Here is a 12,030-nt window from a genome sequence, read left to right as displayed (position 1 = left end):
CAGAACCTCAGTTTCCTCTTCTATAAACTGGAGACCCTAATCACATCACAGGGTTCCCATGATGACATGAGCCAGTACATGACCGTCCTTTGAGGACTACGGAGTGTTCTACAAAGGTGGTATACAGCAATGGATTGGGAAAGGACAGTGGGAGGCTGCCTTTAACCAGTGGGCAGCTCAGTCCCTCATCAGGCAATCGGGTGAGGTCAGCAGGGTGGTTAGGAGGAGGCAGGCCAGGCATGGGCTGGCACCGGCTCACCAAGCCTGGGAAGAGTGGTTGGGGCTGATAGACTGAGGCCTCCTGCATGCCTCTCCCAGCTCAAGTTGAACAGTGTGGCATTTGATGGTGCTGCATCCTGGATGTGCTGTTGCCTCTGCACATGTGTGTGTACATGCGTGTGGGCACGGACCCAGCAGGGAGCCCCAGCTAACTTCCAGAGTCAGGAGGTGGCAGGTGTGAAGTCTTCGTCAGGAAACCTGCTTCTCAGATGAATTCTATCCCGCCCTCCTGTAACGTTCAGTAAAGGTGGTTGGAGTCTTTGGAGCATTTGGTCTGTCTGCGTGTCTGTCCTGATGTCTGTAAGCTGTGACTGTGCGTGTGGGCCTGGAGGGGCTGAGTAACAGTGCCAGTGAGCCCCACAGGGAGTGGCCACAGGGTCACCGTCATCACCGGGCTGCTGTGGTTATATACCATGGCCTGCACTGCTGGTGCCGATGGCAGTGGTGTTGAGGGTGGGTCAATGGTGGCCTCTTGGCTGCCCCTTTCACACACTGCAGCCATTTTTCCTGCAAGTCAGGCCTTTCCTTTGAGAAGGAATGGTGATAAGGGGAGGCTGGGAGGAGAAGCAAGGCAGAGGAGAGGCGTCCTTATCTCTCAGTACCTCGTGTTCACACAGCAGCCCCTCCCTGACAGCCCAGCTTTTGCAATATCAATTTCTTCCTCCAGAAAGCAGTTCACTTTTTCTGGTATGATCGGGAAGGTCACAAGTGGGAAAAACTCCCTCCTATGGGATTTTAATCTAGGTGGGGTGAACATACCCTGCTTGGCCTCCCTCCAGACCTTTGTTTAAACTGTCCCCACCATCTGGAACACCCTCCATTCAGACAGACATCTCACCTTAAAGCCTCAGCCTCAGCCACGCCTCCTTCTTTCCGCCTTCCTAGGTCTCGCATGACAGAACTGGTTTCTCTGTTACCGGTGTGCTCCCGGGTTGCAAAGGTGATTATGTAGAAGCTCCGTATGGCTTTGAGGCCAACAAATCTAGGTGGGCCAGACTACGTTACACCATAAATTGGATCAATGACCTTCTCTGTTTTAGACTGTCAATCCTTACGGTTTGACTTTGTGTGTCCTGAGACACCAGGGCCTGCTACAGTGGTGTCTTGGTAAGTGTTCAACAACCATCTCTCTGGGGGAAAGGCCTTGCTTTGCAGTCTGAGTGTGGAATGGAGAAGAGACGCTGCCAGCTTGTGAGCTGGTAGGGCTTAGAGTACACAGTTGCTGATTCATCTCCATGAACCATAAATGCTAACATCAGCTAGTGCCTAGCACATAGTAAGCCTTCAATGCCTATTTGAATGAATAAATGATTATATAAATGAATGAATGAAGCCTTGGGTGGGTAGGTGAAATTCAATCAAGTGGCTAGAGCAGTGGTGACTCATGGCTGGCTTTGGGGTGGTCGGGGGCAAGAGAGGGGGTGGTATCTGTTGGGCAGAGGCATTGGTGGCTGGCACCAGGCAGATCCAAAATGTCACAGCCCCCCACCCAGAGGGCCCTCCTGCCTCCCTAGGCTTCCCCCATGCCAGGCTGCTTTGCATTCCATCATAAATATCCTGTAATGCTGCTGAATGCGGTTTTCTTGTTGGGGATTTTGTTTCTTCAGTCATGACAAAAGCCTCACTAATGAGTTATTGGAAAAACCAAGCCCCGCTCCAGGACAAATGGGCTGGGTGAGCACAGAGGGGGAGGTGCCAAGTATGGCAGCCTCGGCTGGACAGGAGGCTGAGCGAGTCTGTGAAGACAGCCGTCTCGCAAGAGGGGATCTAGAGCACCCCAATAGCTTTCAAGTTCCCAGGGCTTACAGTTTGCATAGACTCTCTCCAGGAATCCTCCGCAGGCTGGCTGGGTAGTGTCATTAACATCCCACTCCTCCAGGGGTTTCTGCCTCAGGGCCTTTGTACCTGCTGCCCCTTCTATCTAAAACGCCCTTGCCTCCAGCTTTTTACCTGTCTCACTCCCTCACTTCACTCAACTGCCCAGAGAGACCTTCCCTGTCTGCCCTGCCTAAAGTGATATCACCCCTCATTCTCCACCCCCTTGTCCTAGTATCATTTTGTCTTCCTGGCACCCACCATAACCTGATGTCTTGGGTGATTTTCCCAGAAGAAGGCCCTAAGACAAGGATTGCAGGGCAAGTGATACTTGGTGACTCCGGGAAACACCCACAGGGGAATGGGGAAGTGAGACAGGGGAGGGAAGGAAGCCCATAAGGGGTGCAGCATTTATCCATTTACCACCGTGGGGAGCTGGAGCTCAGTCTCACTGGGGAACCCTGGGGGACAGGTTAGGACATGTCCTCTGGGACATCCTGCCTGAGGGGTGAGGGAGCTGGTATTTATGCAGCTCCTGTGGGTCACTGCCTGAGGGCTGCTCCGGGGGACCTCGGGGTCCCTGCTCCTTCTGGCTGCTATGTGGGCAGGCAAAGAAGGCCTTGGACAGAGGCACGCAGTGATCCACCCATTTTTCCATTTAACCCCTCTAACAGCCCTATGAAATAGGCACTATTTTTTTCTTTTTTTTGAGCCAGGGTCTCACTCTGTTGCCCAGGCTGGAATGCAATGGTGCAATCGAAGCTCACTGCAGTCTCAAACCCCAGGCTGCAGAGGTCCCCCCAAAATCAAGATGAGTCTGGGCAACACAGGGAGACCCTGCCTCTACAAAACATTTAAAAAATTAGCTGGGCGTGGTGACATGCACCTGTGGTCCCAGCTATTTGGGAGGCTGAGGTGGGAGGATTACTTAAGTCCAGGAGTTTGAAGCTGAAGTGAACTGGGATCTCACTGCTGCATGGCAGCCTGAGTGACAGAGCAACCTTATCTCAAAGAAAAAGAAAAAAGAAAAGAAACTGAGGGGGAGGCCAAGGCAGGCGGATCACGAGGTCACGAGATCGAGATCATCCCGGCCAACATGGTGAAACCCTGTCTCTACTAAAAAAAAAAAAAAAAAAAATTAGCTGGGCATAGTGGCATGCGCCTGTAGTCCCAGCCACTCAGGAGGCTGAGGCAGGAGAATTGCTTGAACCTGGGAGGCAGAGGTTGCAGTGAGCTGAGATTGCGCCACTGCACTCTAGTCTGGCGCCTGGCGACAGAGGGAGACTCTGTCTCAAAAAACAAAACAAAAAAAGAAACTGAGGCCCAGAGGGGTCCTCAGGGTCATGATGCCATTGAGTGGCAGGTTGGTACTTACTACTGTTTAATGTTCTTTCTCGTGTTCCATTCCCCACGGTCTGTGCAAATGAACGTGTGAGTGTGTGTGGGAGACAATCTGTGTGTGTTCCTCCTTTGCTCATTTGTTCATCATGCAGAGCTCAGGGACCTGTTGTCCTCTATAGATTGAACAGAAATTATATAAATAATGTTAATATCGTCTTGATTATGTGAAAAGCTGTGTATAGAAGAAAGATGGAAAGGATCGATAATACCATTTTAATGATTATCATGGGTGACGGGATTATAGGTGATTTACATTTCTGTCTTTATATGTTTCTGTTTCTCTCCAGTTTTCTGCAAGCAGCATGTATTATTTTTACAATCAGAAATAAATGAATGTTATTTTCAAATACAGTTTTTAAAAAAATAAGTTCTTTTTGTGTTTCCCCTGCAACCTCCTCTGTGTGCGGGCCAGTCAGGCCTCACCCGGGGTTTGCTTTGCCTGACCAGACCTCTGGGAGGTCTCCTGCGTGTGCCTTTCAGCTTAGACCCCTTCATCCAGAGGCCCTTAGACTCCTCTGCATTGGCGTGGGTTTGAATTTACTCTGCAAAATCCGCATGCAATAAATGTCATAGTTGTTTTTTTTTTAAGTCCAATAAATTCTGATCCCAAATCTCCAATTGCCACCGTGCTGAGAAATCAGACTTAGTTATGTTTAGGGGGATTCTCTAGGGTCACAAGAATTTGGGACCCAGGAAAAGAGGCCCTGTGCCTTGTGGTTGCCATGGTAATTGACTTCTGTTGCTGTGGCTCCTGAACCCTGGGTCAGGCCTCAGGCAGGCCCCGCTACCCTGGAGAGGTCTTCACAGTAGCCCTCTCAATGACCACAAGTGGGCCCCAAAGACCCTCAGCCCCTCAGCACACAAATAACCCCATCTGGCACTGCAGGCCAGAGGCACACAGACAAAGGCCCCAGCTCTGTCACTTCCCAGCTTGGGGAGGCCCCATCTCCCTTCTCCTTCCACTTCACTCTCCATCAGGAGACCTCCACCTCTTAAACCTAACTGAGTTGGGGCATCCCTCTGCTTTGACAACAAAACCCAAGGCTACTTAAGACAAACTCCCACCCCCAAAACACCCACACTCAGACACTGACTTCAGTTCTTTTCTTGGGATGGACGATGGAAGGTCATTATTGTTTTGTGCAAAGGGAAAACACAAAACAAAACTTCAGCATAGATCCTGGCTGCACAACTCATGCCTGAACCTTAATTTAAGGCTTCTGAGACCTCTCCTTGCCAGGTCAACCAAAGACAGAGGAGCACTTCCGTGCGGGGGGTATAGGATGGAGTCAGGGCAGTCCCATTTCCCACTTTGTAGAATCAGGGTTGGAGATGGAGGTGTTGAAGCCCAGGAATTGGAGTCAGAGAGACTCGACATGCAAACCCAAAGTAGATGCTCAGTAAATTCTTCTCGTATAAATAAATCCAATTTTGGGCACAGTCCTTCACATCTCTGAGCCTTACCATCTTTATCTCAAGAATGGGCATCCACTCTGTCAGCAATGGCTTGATTACCCGGCACCCTTTAAGGTATGTGGGATATAGCAGTGAACACAACAAAGCTCCTCCTTGACAGACGTTCCATCTTAGTGGGTAAGACACAATAAATGGGCCATGTCATATCTGCTCCACTAGGATGGGGTGGCACCCAGCCTTTGTCCCCTCATCCTAACTTCATTGCCCTGAGTGGACTTCTAATTGCCTCCCCACCTCAGCCTCCCAGAGTTCAGTGATTACAGGCATGAGCCACTGCACTGTGCTCCTCATTTTCTTAATCTGTACACTGAGGTAGATGAAACCTCATTCAACCACCTTACAACATTTTTGGGAGGGTCAAATTCGGGTCTTTTATTGGCTGTAGTGCTATCATTAGGCCATGTGGTGGAGTAAAAATAATTAGGAGCCTCAGCTTCTGGCATTTAATTTGCTGTGTGACTTTGAGGCAGTTCCTTAGTTTCTCTGGTCCTTAGCTACCCACTTTGCTAAATAAAGGAATGCATTATGATTCCTAACAAAACTAATAATGTTTAGTATGCTTACTATCTGCCAGGCACTTTGCCTCTCATGCTCCATATGCATTTTCTCATTTAATTCTTCCAACAGCCCTATGAGGGCTGTTCTTTGTTTGTTTGTTTGTTTTTTTGAGATGAAGTCTTGCTCTGCCACCAGGCTGGAGTTCAGTGGCACCATCTCAGATCACTGCAACCTCCAACTCCCTTGTTCAAGTGATTCTCCTGCCTCAGCCTCCTGAGTAGCTAGGACTACAGGCATGCGCCACCACACCCAGCTAGTTTTGTATTTTTAGTAGAGATGAGGTTTTCCCATGTTGGTCAGGATGATTTCCTGACCTTGTGATCTGCCCGCCTCAGCCTCCCAAAGTGCTGGATTACAGGCATGAGCCACCGTGCCTGGCTAGATTGACACTGTTCTTTTTTTTTTTGAGACAGGCCTCACTGTGTTGCCCAGGCTGGAGTACAGTGACTTGATCATGGTTCACTGCAGCCTTGACCTGCTCGGCTCAAGGAGTTCTCTGCCTCAGCCTCCCAAGTAGTTGGCACTACAGGTGTGTGCCACTATGCCTGGCTAGATTTTTTAAATTGATTCATAGAGATGAGGTCTCCTTATGTGGCCCAGGCTGGTCTTGAACTCCTGGGCTCAAGCAATCCTCCCACCTCGGGCTCCCAAATTGCTGGGATTACAGGCATGCGCCACCGCGCCTAGCCTTGCACAGGTCTTATCACTGTTTTTCGGATGAGCAACTGAGATACAGAGAGGTTAGGTGGCCGGCCCATGGTTGCCCAGCTAGTAAGCAGTGCTGGGATGAAAACTAAGGACTCCTGAGCACTGCTGTCCAATAAAACTCCTGCGATGAGAGAAACGTTCTACATCTTCGTTGTCCAACACGTAACCACGAGTGTGACTGTGAGCACTTGAAATGTGGCCAGCGTGACCGAGCAACTGACATAGATAGCCACTAGTAGCTATGCTTTGGGCAGTGCAGCTCTAGTGTGCCAGCTTTTGGTCCGCCTTCTACGTGACAGGTGGCACCAAGTAGGGGTAAAGAGTATAGACTCTGTCTCTGGAGCCAGATTCTCTAGTTTGATTGAACACAACTTACCAGATGCATGTGACTGAACCTCTCTGTTCCTCGGTTGCCCATCTCTAAAATGAAGATGACAAAGCATAAAAGCGAATGGTCTTTATCCTGGGCATCTGATGCTTATGAATTGTAGCACCCTTCTTCAGATAAGCCTTGGGTTAGGGGATAAAAAGGGGGACAGATGAGCAGGCCAGACCATCCTTTAGTGACTGAGTGGGCTGGTCCCTGGGGGTTCCTTCCAAGCCTGTACCAGGCATGGATCCCAAAGGCTCCCTGGGATGGTGGGCATGGAGGGTCCCTAAGGAGAGCTGGGAGAGCCACATAATAAGACAAGTTAATCAAAAGGGCAGCAAGTCCCCAGGGCTCACAGCTCTGTTCTCACAGCGAGCATGCATGGGAGAACAGCGATGACTCCTTCCCCCAGTCTGTGAACCCTCGGCAACGTGGCCTGCAGGAATGGGGGCCAGACCAAGAGTGACCTGGAGGGTGAGGGACCAAGACAGGAGTTGGGGGCAGGGGTTTGAGGGTGGGTTGGGAAGAGAAGGAGCGAGGGAAGTGAGGTACAGAGTAGGATGACATGCCAGCTTGTCCTGGGGTCAGGTCAGAGCCGAGGGAGTGGCAGTAGGGCCCCCACGTTGCACTGGGGGTGGCAGGTGGGCGCCAAGTCTGTCGTATCCTATGTGAATAGCGCCCCCTGGAGTTTATGCCACGCAGCGGTCGCGGGTGTGCTGAACGCCTCCAAGTTTATGCCAGATTTTCCACCCAATACCCTCTTTTACATGGATCAAAAAGAGGTAATGGCTAAAGAAAAAATAATTGTCTGGGAGGGTTAAACAGAAAGGGAGCAAGGAGAGTCACGGGCCCTGTCCCTGGGGCCCGACCCCGGCCCCTCCCCTCCCAATACAGCAGATTGGCCCCCTCTCCTCCCCTGCTCCTTTCCCCTCACACCCCAGCCGGGCTTTTCAAGTTGGAGAACATTTGATCCTGCTTCCCGCGGAGCTCTGGGGAGAAAGTGAGAAAGACCAGCTCAGCGAAACTTGATGCGTTCCACTGGGGCTGCTGAGGCCCGGGAGCAGATGGCAGAGGACAGAGCCATCCTCAGCCTGGCAGAGCCCCCGTGCCTCCAGGAACGCACCTGATTCAGACCTCTCCTCCCAGACAGCATCCCGGAAGGAGGCAGCAGTGGGGGTCCCTGCCCCCTGCCACTTGTTTACACAGGGGTTTCCCAGGAGTTCTGGGCCTCACCTGCCTTCTTCCCTTCCCCAAGAATCGGTTTTCCTTCAGCCTGCACATAACTCCAACATTTCTTCTTATCTCTTCATTATTTGTATTTGTCCCTAATCTACATATGGTGTGGATAGTTTGGGGCTCTGTTATCCTGGAAATTTAAGTCTTGCCCAAAGCCTATTTTTGTTTGAGTTGGTCAGTTCACCAACTCAGTTCATTTTATTATTTATTTTTTTTGAGACAGGGTCTCACTCTGTCACCCAGGCTGAGTAGCAGTGGTGTAATCATGGCTCACTGCAGCCTTGACTTCCTGGGCTCAAGGGAACCCTCCCATCTCAGCCTCCCAAGTAGCTGGGACCACAGGCACACGATGCCATGCGTAGCTAATTTAAAAAATTTTTTTTAGAAATCAGGTCTTACTATGTTGTCCAAGTTGGTTTCAAACTCCTGAGCTCAAGCAATCCTTCCACCTTGGCCTCTGGAAGTGTTGGGAACACAGGCGTGAGCCACCGCACCCTGCCCCAGTTCATTTTAATGAGCATGAAACAAATAGCTACTGTGTGTTTAGCTTGGCACTGGACACTGCGAGTGGTCCAGACATGAGTAGGACACTCACTCTACCCTTGAGCTCACAGCACACATGGAAACAGAGCACAGTGGACGAATGCCCACTCTAAGCCTGGGGTGAGAGGGTGTCATCCACGAGGCCAGAGTAGCAGGTGGGGCCTTTGGAGAGGAGCTGATTTCTAGGTGCCCTGAAGTCTCCTTAGTCAGAGGTATCTCTCTGGGGGAGGCCAGTAGAGTCAGATGGGGCTGGGACTTCTTGCTGGGGTGGAGCCCGGCTTCCAGAGAGAGGGTGCTCTTCCCTGTGGGTGCCAACGGCTGCATGCCAGCTTCACAGTATCTCCTTCAAACAGGCCTCTTTCCCAGGAGCCCAGAAAGACATTTGCATTAGGAGAAAATGCCCAAATAAAACATCAGGCTACCTCCCTTGGGCTTCGCTGAAATTTGGAAGGCTTCAGGCAACTAGGCTTAAACAAAGGATAGGAGGCCGGGTATGGTGGCTCTTGCCAGTAATAACGGCAGTGTGGAAGGCCAAAGTGGAAGGATTGCTTGAGGCCAGGGGTTCAAGACCAGCCTGGGTGACGCAGACAGACCTCATTGCTACAAAAAAATAAAAAGTAGCCAGACGTGGTGGCGTGGGCCTGTGGTCCCAACTGCTTGGGAGGCTGAGATGGGAGGACCACCTGAGCCTGAGGGTTTGAGGCTGCAGTGAGCTCTGACTACACCTGGGCAGCAGAGTGAGATGTTGTCTAGAAAAAAAAAAAAAAAAGCTCTCAGTAAGAGCCTAGAAGGCAGAGTCACCACCTAGTACCTTCCTCGTTCTCCATCCTCTTCACCTTTGCCCATGTAGCGAACACTTGGTTGCTGTTATAGTATATCTTTCCCTTGATCTATAGCGTGGCTGGATTTTTATTCCAGGATCTGTAACTCTATAATAGCAGTCTTCCCCCATCAGACTGCAGGCCCTTAGGGCCAGGGCTGTCTCTTCCATCAGACTTGGGCTACCTGAGAGCAGGGCTGTGTCTTTACCGGTAGGATGCCTGCAGCTCAACTGGGTGCCCCTGTGAGATAGGCAAAATGCTTGGCTCAATGAATATTTGTGAAGTTAATGAATAGTCAGAAGAACTCCACTTTTCCAACCCATTTCCTTCTTCCCAGACCTACCCAGTGGGGAAGCAGAGCCTGGTAAACCAGTGTTTCTTACATCTGCTCAGAGTGGGAAGACCATATATTTTAAAGTCAGTATTAAGACAAAATTACTTGTGATCTACTGAGCTATCAGCTCAAAAAAGTTTACAAAACCTCCCCTTTTCCAACATTACTGTAGACAAAGGAAGCCCAGGTGACCCTCACTTGGGAAATGGTGGCTCCAGATATCAGGCCTTGGAGAGTTCAAAGGCTTTGGAGTCTGGTGCTGTGAAAAATCTCAGAGGTGATCCAAGCACATTTGCTGGTTGTGGAAATGAGAATCCAGAGGCCAAAAGGGGAAGGTCACACAGTGAATCAGGGTGTAGTTGTGACATAGTGGGAGAAGTAGTTGTGACATGTGCCAGAAGTGGGAGAGGACTCCTGTCTCCTTTGCATTCTTCCCCACATCCAACATTCTAGAATCGGTGACTTCTATCACGCCCTGTTAAGCTAGTCAGCAAATGTCTGCTCACCACTCTTCACATCTGTCAAATGGAGGGGGCCACGTATCTTAACTTACCTCGCAGGAACATTTTAAGAACCAGATAGGATAACAGATGTGGAATTCCTCGGAAATTTCAAATATGAGGGCACCCATGGAGATGGCCGTAAAGTAATTTACAAGACAATCTGAATACATTGGCCTTTCAAGCCTGGGTGTGGTTCCTAGTCTTGCAATCTAGCCTCATCAGTATTCATTCATCGATTCATGTGATAAGCATTTACTGAGCACCTACTACTGGCCAGGTACTAGGCCAGCAGCTGGGGATACTGTGGCACCCCCTTCCTTGCACAGCAGCCAGAGTGAGCCTGCTAAGTTAGTTAGATCCCTTCCCTGCTCTGCTGAAGACCCGGTCACAGCTCTTATTGGGCTCAGAGTAAACCCAACATCCTGTGATAATCCCAAGATCCAAAGACCTGCCCCCTAAATCTCTCTGATCTCAGCTCCTTCTACTCGCCCCTCACCTTCTCAGCAGCAGCCACATCTTCCTCACCACCTCAGGATGTTAGTCCTCACCATCCCCTCTCTCTGCAATGTCCTTCCCCTAGATACTGGTGTGGTTAGGTCATGACTCTTTAAGGTCATGACTCAAATGTTAGTGGGGTCTTTCTGGATACCTTCTCTGACAGTTCAGCTCTTAACATTTCCTACTCCTTTCCTTAGCTTTAGTGTTCTCCTTCATACTCTGTACTAGCCAAATACTGTATTTTCCCCATTTCTGTAGTCCATGGTCTGTCTCTTCGCTAGCTTACAGCTTCCACGAAGGCAGGGATTCTTGCCTGGTTTGTTAACATTGAGTCTGCAGTGCCTACGGCAGTGCCTGGCACATGGTAAGCACTCATTAAATATTTGTTGAATGAATGAATGGTGAACACATAGACAAGGTCCCTGCTCTCATGCCGCCTGCTTCCTACCAGCAGAAGGCCTGCTGGGGGTGTGGGACGAGGAGGGAGTGGTGTGGGCTACACACCCTGAGTGACATATGTCTACAGGGCCCCTTTTCTCCAAGGGTGTCACGGTGGGATTGCAATATCACCAGTCTTGAGCCACCACAGTTTATAACAGGAGTTCACTGCCTACTAATTAGCAGCTGGAGCCATTAATTGGCTATTTGTTAGAGCCCGAATTAATAAACTGGTCTTTCAGCGGGGTCATAACTCTCCCGTTCCTCGTCCCCTCCCAGTCATCCTTCCCCCACATGACCAGAAAGCGTCTTGCTCTGAGATTGAATCAATACCTGCCACTGTATAATTTTCAGAGACAATTTCTCTTGCAAGGCGACGACACCATCTAGCAGACTCTTCCCCTCTCTCTTTCTTTCTCTCCTCTTCCAGGCTGTCACTCGCCAGAGGCGAGCTAGTGGCAGGAGGAGATGGGAGAGCTTTCTAGTAACATGCTCTGACAACAAACTACAGCTGCCCTGCTTGGTCAATGCCTGGAGCCCCTGGTTCCCTGGCCCCTGGCTGGTGATGCAGCCTGGTGCTCAGCAGTGAGTTCCTGAAACCTCCTGGGGCCCAAGGGCTAGGTTTTCTTTGAGGCAAAAATAATTTTTCTTTCTAGAGGGAAGTGACCTTAGAATGATCTTGGGTGGAACCCAAGACTTGGCAACTGGGTGCTGACCACCAAGCTCCAGACAGCCTGGCCTCAGGCTCATCCTGTGCCCTATGGCTCATCTCAGCTCTAACAGTCTAGCTCTCATGTCCCCCTGCCCTTTGTGCAATTTGGGGGCCAGAGTATTGCTCTCTGCATCTGTAAAGGGAACAGAAAACACTTCTTGTGGAAACATTACTAGATATCTAGGCCCTTGCACCTCTTTGGTATAGAACAGTGGGAGAGGGCAAAGTCACCCAGCCAAGCTACTGAGATCAAAGCTCAGTTTGGCCCCTCAGCAGCCAAGTGAGTCACAGCATCTCCATGAGAATAATAGCCTTGTCTCACATAGTGGGTATGAGGA

General features: G+C 50.3%; 1 long non-coding RNA gene across 1 annotated transcript; it reads right to left on the bottom strand.

Annotated features, from left to right (window-relative positions):
* Positions 1-726: 726 nt before the first annotated feature.
* Positions 727-11,051, bottom strand: LOC118152674 (uncharacterized). Its single transcript, XR_004741407.3, has 4 exons — positions 9,740-11,051; positions 6,614-6,747; positions 3,470-3,608; positions 727-1,261 (listed from the first exon to the last, which is right to left on the bottom strand). It is a non-coding gene; the product is annotated as an uncharacterized LOC118152674 (long non-coding RNA).
* Positions 11,052-12,030: the final 979 nt, after the last annotated feature.

This window comes from Callithrix jacchus, chromosome 4 (genome assembly GCF_049354715.1).
Source record: "Callithrix jacchus isolate 240 chromosome 4, calJac240_pri, whole genome shotgun sequence".
Classification (NCBI taxonomy): domain Eukaryota; kingdom Metazoa; phylum Chordata; class Mammalia; order Primates; family Cebidae; genus Callithrix; species Callithrix jacchus.
The sequence above is the reverse complement of the archived record's forward strand: the minus strand, read 5'-3'. Positions and strand labels throughout refer to the sequence as shown.